This window comes from Pimephales promelas, chromosome 13 (assembly GCF_988280905.1).
Source record: "Pimephales promelas chromosome 13, fPimPro1.hap1.1, whole genome shotgun sequence".
NCBI classification, from domain to species: Eukaryota; Metazoa; Chordata; class Actinopteri; order Cypriniformes; family Leuciscidae; genus Pimephales; species Pimephales promelas.
In genome coordinates this window covers 23263662-23272479 of record NC_142781.1, presented here as the reverse complement: position 1 = coordinate 23272479, position 8818 = coordinate 23263662, and the positions used below count along the sequence as shown (strand labels likewise).

Here is an 8818-nt window from a genome sequence, read left to right as displayed (position 1 = left end):
TTTCTCCAATCTTCTCAAAACTCTGGATTATGATAGAGGGCTGTGAGACTTTCACCCGAGTGCAAAAATGGAGGCTCTAGACCCTTCCAGAGCTGAGATATCAAAATTCAAAATTTCGACCCGAAAAAAAAAAACGACAGTGTTACCCCTTTCGTTTTTTTTCATTTTCGGGCGAAAAATTAAGTTTCTCCAATCTTCTCAAAACTCTGGATAATGATAGAGGGCCTCGAGACTTTGACCTGAGTGCAAAAATGGAGGCTCTAGACCCTTCCAGAGCTGAGATATCAAAGTTCAAAATTTTGACCCGAAAAAAAAACGACAGTGTTACCCCTTTCGTTTTTTTTCATTTTCGGGCGAAAAATTAAGTTTCTCCAATCTTCTCAAAACTCTGGATTATGATAGAGGGCTGTGAGACTTTGACCTGAGTGCAAAAATGGAGGCTCTAGACACTTCCAGAGCTGAGATATCAAAGTTCAAAATTTCGACCCGAAAAAAAAACGACAGTGTTACCCCTTTCGTTTTTTTCCATTTTTGGGCGAAAAATTAAGTTTCTCCAATCTTCTCAAAACTCTGGATTATGACAGAGGGCTGTGAGACTTTGACCTGAGTGCAAAAATGGAGGCTCTAGACCCTTCCAGAGATGAGATATCAAAATTCAAAATTTCGACCCGAAAAAAAAAAACGACAGTGTTACCCCTTTTGTTTTTTTTCATTTTCGGGCGAAAAATTAAGTTTCTCCAATCTTCTCAAAACTCTGGATTATGATAGACGGCCACGAGACTTTGACCTGAGTGCAAAAATGGAGGCTCTAGACCCTTCCAGAGCTAAGATATCAAAATTCAAAATTTCGACCCGAAAAAAAACGACAGTGTTACCCCTTTTGTTTTTTTTCATTTTCGGGCGAAAAATTAAGTTTCTCCAATCTTCTCAAAACTCTGGATTATGATAGAGGGCTGTGAGACTTTGACCTGAGTGCAAAAATGGAGGCTCTAGACACTTCCAGAGCTGAGATATCAAAGTTCAAAATTTCGACCCGAAAAAAAAACGACAGTGTTACCCCTTTCGTTTTTTTCCGTTTTTGGGCGAAAAATTAAGTTTCTCCAATCTTCTCAAAACTCTGGATTATGATAGAGGGCTGTGAGACTTTGACCTGAGTGCAAAAATGGAGGCTCTAGACACTTTCAGAGCTGAGATATCAAAGTTCAAAATTTCGACCCGAAAAAAAAAACGACAGTGTTACCCCTTTCGTTTTTTTCTGTTTTTGGGCGAAAAATTAAGTTTCTCCAATCTTCTCAAAACTCTGGATTATGATAGAGGGCTGTGAGACTTTGACCTGAGTGCAAAAATGGAGGCTCTAGACACTTCCAGAGCTGAGATATCAAAGTTCAAAATTTCGACCCGAAAAAAAAACGACAGTGTTACCCCTTTCGTTTTTTTCCATTTTTGGGCGAAAAATTAAGTTTCTCCAATCTTCTCAAAACTCTGGATTATGACAGAGGGCTGTGAGACTTTGACCTGAGTGCAAAAATGGAGGCTCTAGACCCTTCCAGAGATGAGATATCAAAATTCAAAATTTCGACCCGAAAAAAAAAAACGACAGTGTTACCCCTTTTGTTTTTTTTCATTTTCGGGCGAAAAATTAAGTTTCTCCAATCTTCTCAAAACTCTGGATTATGATAGACGGCCACGAGACTTTGACCTGAGTGCAAAAATGGAGGCTCTAGACCCTTCCAGAGCTGAGATATCAAAATTCAAAATTTCGACCCGAAAAAAAACGACAGTGTTACCCCTTTTGTTTTTTTTCATTTTCGGGCGAAAAATTAAGTTTCTCCAATCTTCTCAAAACTCTGGATTATGATAGAGGGCTGTGAGACTTTGACCTGAGTGCAAAAATGGAGGCTCTAGACCCTTCCAGAGCTGAGATATCAAAGTTCAAAATTTCGACCCGAAAAAAAAACGACAGTGTTACCCCTTTAGTTTTTTTCCGTTTTTGGGCGAAAAATTAAGTTTCTCCAATCTTCTCAAAACTCTTGATTATGATAGAGGGCTGTGAGACTTTGACCTGAGTGCAAAAATGGAGGCTCTAGACCCTTCCAGAGCTGAGATATCAAAGTTCAAAATTTTGACCCGAAAAAAAAACGACAGTGTTACCCCTTTCGTTTTTTTTTCATTTTCGGGCGAAAAATTAAGTTTCTCCAATCTTCTCAAAACTCTGGATTATGATAGAGGGCAATGAGACTTAAACCTGAGTGCAAAAATGGAGGCTCTAGACCCTTCCAGAGCTGAGATATCGAAACTCAAAATTTCGACCCAAAAAAAAAAACGACAGTGGTAGACCTGAGTGCAAAAATGGAGACTGTAGACCCTTCCATAGTTGACATATTGAGATCCCACGTAGCATTTATCCCACTGGCTGCGTTCGGAATCGCAGACTCAATGAGTAGGTACTTAATTTCAATAAGTACTTACTCAACGAGCGCTAAAAGAGGTACTTTATAGCCAAATCTCGTTGAGTATGCATGCGAACCGGACATCTGCCATGTTGACGTTATCATGTGACCTACGACGCGTTATCACAAGCGCAACGCCTTAAAATATATGAACGATACGTTTAATTCATCTATCTATAAATATCTTGATACTGATGAAACTTGCTCATTTTGTTGTGGTATTGTTGAAGAAACAGCCGCTCATTTATTTTGTGAATAGCCTACATTTAGGGTTGATTTAAGTTGTTATATTTTAAAATCTACTAATGTGTCCAACAGTGTTATTCTTTTAACAATTTTTTTTTTTATTAAGAAACCCCCCAAAATTTTCTCCATTAAGTTTTCCTCTTTTTCTTGATGAATTTACCTTGTTTCATCCCTCAGATGTAGCCTATAACAACAACAAAAAAACAAACATTTTTTATGTATTATGAACTATTATGAAGATATTTAGCCTTGTTATTGTTGTTTTTTCCTGTGTATAAATATAATTTTATGATGTCATATTATGATATACACAAACCAATGATCTTTATATGTTCTGTTTTGTCATGATTGTTACATGGTATCTTTCCATGATGTTGTATGTAATAAGTTTAAATGATATGATCAGAGCAACAGGTGCACTAACACTTCTTAACATCAGTAACTCGACAGCACAACCTAGAGCAGTTTTTCTCTGCGTTTCGCAATGCCTGTACAAAGGAGACGGGCAGCTGGTCGAAGACCTCTTTTGGAGAAAACTGTTGATTTTATACTCGAAATAATGTATCATTCCTTAAAAAAATTAATATTACCTTAGAATGAATTGCATTGTTAGCCCACCCCAAAACTTAAAGAAAATAATAATATTAAATACTGACCAATACTTAACTATCTAACTTTCATATACTAAAAATATAATTTAATAAAACAAACAAAATGGAATTTGGTTTGTCATATGACAGTTATGCATGAATACATTTATATTGCTAAATGCAGTGAAACATCTCAATTGTCGGTCAATCAATGAATTAATGCATACATTAGTTAAATAATTATATTTTATATACTGACAGCAATAAGAAACATGAATAAATGAGTAAAAGAACAAATAAAAGTAATCATCACAAAAAAATGCATATACAAGTCAACAACACATACTGTAAAACAAAGCTTTATTCAAACTACAAGCATGTATTTTCAGGCGCTGAACACCACATCCTGCTGCAAGCGCTTCACAATCTGAGGCAATAAGGGCAGATGGAGCGATAGAGGTTCTCGTAAGGGCAGGTGGAGAGATGGAGGGTCTCATCCATGGCACCACTTCCAGGATTCAGCTCTGGGCTCCTCATCCTCAGTGCTCACACCAGTCTGCAGACATTTCAGATCCTACAAAAATGGACAAACATTACACAAAAGCAGTCATTTTAATAGCACAATGTCATTTGATTTATGTATTAAAAATAACCTTACTTTATATTTGAGTAAAATCCCTAAAACCTTTTTTTCCCCCAACAAATGCTGCCATCATCTTTCCTTGCAGGTCCTGCTCCACCACAAAAGCTCTGCAGCAAATCCACAGAAATCAGGAATCAGAAAAGTGTTGTATTTTCTCCATTTGAAATTACAATCATTCAAATAAACTACTATTTAAGATTTAATAGATTGTGTTATCCATTTCTGTAGTACACTCACTCAAATCCTTTGATGACAGCATTCAGCATCATGAGCCTCTCTCCACCGAATAAACACACGTGTTGTCCTGTCCCTGTAACATACAGACAAGATTCACATTACGAGCTCAACACTGCATTTACATGCTGAGGTTGATATGTTAACTCACTTTTTATCCAACTTAAATGTTCCTTAATATATCAACACTAATAAGGGACACATTAAATATCATGTTTAGTTACTTTATAGATTTGTTTATTTGCCTTATTTATAGCACATTTGTCTAATGTAAACAGTGTTGACAACAGTGCATTATCCTACATAATAGCACAGCACACATAACCTTACACTCAAGATGAATTTTTCATGTTGTGATGTGCTCATCTCCAATACTTATACAATATGTTCCTTCCTGATGTAAAAGACATTTTAAATAAAGGTGTACTGTTATGTAAATCCACTTTAGAAACGTAACATTACGTGTACTTACTGGAGCTCCCCTGTTAACTAGCTATATAATAAAATGTGTTTACAGCAAAATCACAACTATATTGTCTAACTCCTTTACACATTCAACAGTTAGAATGTTTACTCTATATAGTAGTTTAACACATACGAGTTAAAAAGAAATGCAAAAAGAAAAAAGAAAGTTTCTCTGATCTTCTAGAAACTCTGGATTCTGATAGATGGTCATGAGACTTAGACCTGAGTGCAAAAATGGAGACTCTAGACCGTTCCAGAGACTCTAGACCCTTCCAGAGCTGAGATATCGAAACTCAAAAATTCGACCCCCAAAAAATCGACAGTGTTACCCCTTTCGTTTTTTTTTTTGGGAGAAAAATGAAGTTTCTCCAATCTTCTCAAAAATCTGGATTCTGATAGAGGGCCATGAGACTTAAACCTGAGTGCAAAAATGGAGGCTCTAGACCCTTCCAGAGCTGAGATATCGAAACTCAAAATTTCGACCCGAAAAAAAAAACGACAGTGGTACCCCTTTCGTTTTTTTTTTTCGGGCGAAAAATGAAGTTGCTCCAATCTTCTCAAAACTCTGGATTCTGATAGAGTGCCATAAGACTTAGACTTGAGTGCAAAAATGGAGGCTCTAGACCCTTCCAGAGCTGAGATATCGAAACTCAAAATTTCGACCCGAAAAAAAAAACGACACTGGTACCCCTTTCGTTTTTTTTTTTGGGGCGAAAAACTAAGTTTCTCCAATCTTCTCAAAACTCTGGATTCTGATAGAGGGCCATGAGACTTAAACCTGAGTGCAAAAATGGAGGCTCTAGACCCTTCCAGAGCTGAGATATCGAAACTCAAAAATTCGACCCAAAAAAAAAACGACAGTGGTACCCCTTTCGTTTTTTTGGGGGGGGGGCGAAAAATTAAGTTTCTCCAATCTTCTCAAAACTCTGGATTCTGATAGAGGGCCATGAGACTTAAACCTGAGTGCAAAAATGGAGGCTCTACACCCTTCCAGAGCTGAGATATCGAAACTCAAAAATTCGACCCCAAAAAAAAAAAACGACAGTGGTACCCCTTTCGTTTTTTTGGGGGGGCGAAAAATTAAGTTTCTCCAATCTTCTCAAAACTCTGGATTCTGATAGAGGGCCATGAGACTTAAACCTGAGTGCAAAAATGGAGGCTCTAGACCCTTCCAGAGCTGAGATATCGAAACTCAAAAATTCGACCCAAAAAAAAAACGACAGTGGTACCCCTTTCGTTTTTTTTTTGGGCGAAAAATTAAGTTTCTCCAATCTTCTCAAGACTCTTGATTCTGATAGAGGGCCATGAAACTTAAACCTGAGTGCAAAAATGGAGGCTCTAGACCCTTCCAGAGCTGAGATATCGAAACTCAAAATTTCGACCCGAAAAAAAAACCACAGTGGTACCCCTTTCGGTTTTTTTTTTCGGGCAAAAAATTAAGTTTCTCCAATCTTCTCAAAACTCTGGATTCTGATAGAGTGCCATGAGACTTAGACTTGAGTGCAAAAATGGAGGCTCTAGACCCTTCCAAAGCTGAGATATCAAATCTCAAAATTTCGACCCGAAAAAAAAACGACAGTGGTACCCCTTTCGTTTTTTTTTTGTTTTATTTCAGGCGAAAAATGAAGTTTCTCCAATCTTCTCAAAACTCTGGATTCTGATAGATGGCCATGAGACTTAAACCTGAGTGCAAAAATGGAGGCTCTAGACCCTTCCAGAGCTGAGATATCAAAACTCAAAAATTCAACCCAAAAAAAAAACGACAGTGATACCCCTTTCGTTTTTTTTTTTTTGGGCGAAAAATTAAGTTTCTCCAATCTTCTCAAAACTCTGGATTCTGATAGAGTGCCATGAGACTTAGACTTGAGTGCAAAAATGGAGGCTCTAGACCCTTCCAAAGCTGAGATATCGAATCTCAAAATTTCGACCTGAAAAAAAAACGACAGTGGTACCCCTTTCGTTTTTTTGTTTTTTTTTTCGGGCGAAAAATGAAGTTTCTCCAATCTTCTCAAAACTCTGGATTCTGATAGATGGCCATGAGACTTAAACCTGAGTGCAAAAATGGAGGCTCTAGACCCTTCCAGAGCTAAGATATCGAAACTCAAAATTTCGACCCAAAAAAAAAAACGACACTGGTACCCCTTTCGGGGTTTTTTTGGGGCGAAAAATTAAGTTTCTCCAATCTTCTCAAAACTCTGGATTCTTATAGAGGGCCATGAGACTTAAACCTGAGTGCAAAAATGGAGGCTCTAGACCCTTCCAGAGCTGAGATATCGAAACTCAAAAATTCGACCCAAAAAAAAAACGACAGTGGTACCCCTTTCGTTTTTTTGGGGGGGCGAAAAATTAAGTTTCTCCAATCTTCTCAAAACTCTGGATTCTGATAGATGGCCATGAGACTTAAACCTGAGTGCAAAAATCGAGGCTCTAGACCCTTCCAGAGCTGAGATATCGAAACTCAAAAATTCGACCCAAAAAAAAAAACGACAGTGGTACCCCTTTCGTTTTTTTGTTGTTGTTTTTTCGGGCGAAAAATGAAGTTTCTCCAATCTTCTCAAAACTCTGGATTCTGATAGATGGCCATGAGACTTAAACCTGAGTGCAAAAATGGAGGCTCTAGACCCTTCCAGAGCTGAGATATCAAAACTCAAAAATTCAACCCCAAAAAAAAACGACAGTGGTACCCCTTTCGTTTTTTTTTTTTGGGCGAAAAATTAAGTTTCTCCAATCTTCTCAAAACTCTGGATTCTGATAGAGTGCCATGAGACTTAGACTTGAGTGCAAAAATGGAGGCTCTAGACCCTTCCAAAGCTGAGATATCGAATCTCAAAATTTCGACCTGAAAAAAAAACGACAGTGGTACCCCTTTCGTTTTTTTGGGGTTTTTTTCGGGCGAAAAATGAAGTTTCTCCAATCTTCTCAAAACTCTGGATTCTGATAGATGGCCATGAGACTTAAACCTGAGTGCAAAAATGGAGGCTCTAGACCCTTCCAGAGCTAAGATATCGAAACTCAAAATTTCGACCCAAAAAAAAAAACGACACTGGTACCACTTTCGGGGTTTTTTTGGGGCGAAAAATTAAGTTTCTCCAATCTTCTCAAAACTCTGGATTCTGATAGAGGGCCATGAGACTTAAACCTGAGTGCAAAAATGGAGGCTCTAGACCCTTCCAGAGCTGAGATATCGAAACTCAAAAATTCGACCCAAAAAAAAAAACGACATTGGTACCCCTTTCGTTTTTTTGTTGTTGTTTTTTCGGGCGAAAAATGAAGTTTCTCCAATCTTCTCAAAACTCTGGATTCTGATAGATGGCCATGAGACTTAAACCTGAGTGCAAAAATGGAGGCTCTACACCCTTCCAGAGCTGAGATATCGAAACTCAAAAATTCGACCCCAAAAAAAAAAAACGACAAGTGGTACCCCTTTCGTTTTTTTGGGGGGGCGAAAAATTAAGTTTCTCCAATCTTCTCAAAACTCTGGATTCTGATAGAGGGCCATGAGACTTAAACCTGAGTGCAAAAATCGAGGCTCTAGACCCTTCCAGAGCTGAGATATCGAAACTCAAAAATTCGACCCAAAAAAAAAAACGACATTGGTACCCCTTTCGTTTTTTTGTTGTTGTTTTTTCGGGCGAAAAATGAAGTTTCTCCAATCTTCTCAAAACTCTGGATTCTGATAGATGGCCATGAGACTTAAACCTGAGTGCAAAAATGGAGGCTCTACACCCTTCCAGAGCTGAGATATCGAAACTCAAAAATTCGACCCCAAAAAAAAAAAACGACAAGTGGTACCCCTTTCGTTTTTTTGGGGGGGCGAAAAATTAAGTTTCTCCAATCTTCTCAAAACTCTGGATTCTGATAGAGGGCCATGAGACTTAAACCTGAGTGCAAAAATGGAGGCTCTAGACCCTTCCAGAGCTAAGATATCGAAACTCAAAAATTCGACCCAAAAAAAAAACGACAGTGGTACCCCTTTCGTTTTTTTTTTTGGGCGAAAAATTAAGTTTCTCCAATCTTCTCAAAACTCTGGATTCTGATAGAGTGCCATGAGACTTAGACTTGAGTGCAAAAATGGAGGCTCTAGACCCTTCCAAAGCTGAGATATCGAATCTCAAAATTTCGACCCGAAAAAAAAACGACAGTGGTACCCCTTTCGTTTTTTTTGTTTTTTTTTTCAGGCGAAAAATGAA

General features: G+C 37.9%; 1 long non-coding RNA gene across 3 annotated transcripts in view; it reads right to left on the bottom strand.

Moving 5' to 3' along the window:
- Positions 1-3629: 3629 nt before the first annotated feature.
- LOC120493326 (uncharacterized) overlaps positions 3630-8818 on the bottom strand; it is a 29204-nt gene continuing 24015 nt past the window's right edge. For all 3 annotated transcript variants that reach the window (XR_005625695.2, XR_016146038.1, XR_016146039.1), the window contains exons 2-4: positions 4167-4239; positions 3945-4036; positions 3630-3860 (exon numbers count right to left, since the gene is read on the bottom strand). This is a non-coding gene — a long non-coding RNA (uncharacterized LOC120493326). The remainder of the gene's footprint in view (positions 3861-3944; positions 4037-4166; positions 4240-8818) is intronic.